Raw genomic sequence first — 1,125 nt, forward strand, 5'->3', positions numbered from 1 at the left:
TGCATAAACTGAGTTTGATGGGAAATTTAGGGAATTCAGGGCAAAGGTTGAGGAAGAGAAAGCTAAGGTGGTGTAGAGGTTGTCTTGAAATCGAAATCCCATTAAAGGTATGAATTCTAAGCTTCTAACTATGATGTTTTGACTGGTTTTGCTGAGTTTTTGAACTTAGGGTCAGCTATGGTAAATTTTGGGATTAGGGATGCATGTGTTTGGGTTTTGAGTATTTAGGGTTCTTGGGATGAGTGGAGTATGTTCATAAGGTTGTTTTTGAGTTTGGTGAAGGTTTGGAGAAGTTTTGGTTGAGTTTGGCTTGAGGGAATCGCAGGAGGGAAAACTGTGGTGGTGCCTGTCTGTGACTAGCGCTATAGCGCTAGCCTTTGGGCGCTGTAGCGCTAGGCCATGTATGCTGAGGGGATTTTGCTTCTGTTTGTAGCGTTGTAGCGCCCTCCTAAGAGCGCTGTAGCGCTGCCCCACTTTCAAAAAGGGATTTTAGGGTTATTTTCAAGAGTTTTTGACCAAGGGTTTGGGGTTTGATTCCACCACCTTGTTTGGTGGAACTAGGACTTCTCGGGGGCTCGGGATTGGCCCCGAGACTAGGTTTTGGACTTAAGGATTTATGATGACTTTGGCCTATGGTTGTGTTTAGGGGAGCGCTAGGGCTCGAGGGGGATCGTGCTCAAGGAGTCGAGAGATCAAAGTTAGCGAATCGAAAGGTAAGAAAACTGCACCTGGTTATATGATTGTGATGGGATTAAGTGCTCCCGATATTTTTATTATGTCAATGATGGTATCATTCCATGGGACATGTGATAGCGGCCTAAGGGTGCCGTACACAATATTTGCGCACAGGGCGCGGCTTGGCCACTGGTAGCCGAGGACAGCTTAATATTCACTGAGCTCGGTTTAAGCGGGCCGGAGTCAGTGGGATAACGGAGGGAGCGGCCTGAGGGTGCTAGCCCTATGTAACGACCCCAAATTCACTATTTAGGCTTAAGGGCCTGGAGTAGTGTGCCTGGAGGGCATAATGGGATTCTGTGTGTGACTTTTATGAATTTAATGCATGATTATGACTTATTGCACGTTATATGACTATCTGATTATTTGAGATGCATGACTATGTGAATT

Source organism: Humulus lupulus, chromosome 2 (genome assembly GCF_963169125.1).
Source record: "Humulus lupulus chromosome 2, drHumLupu1.1, whole genome shotgun sequence".
Taxonomy (NCBI): Eukaryota; Viridiplantae; Streptophyta; class Magnoliopsida; order Rosales; family Cannabaceae; genus Humulus; species Humulus lupulus.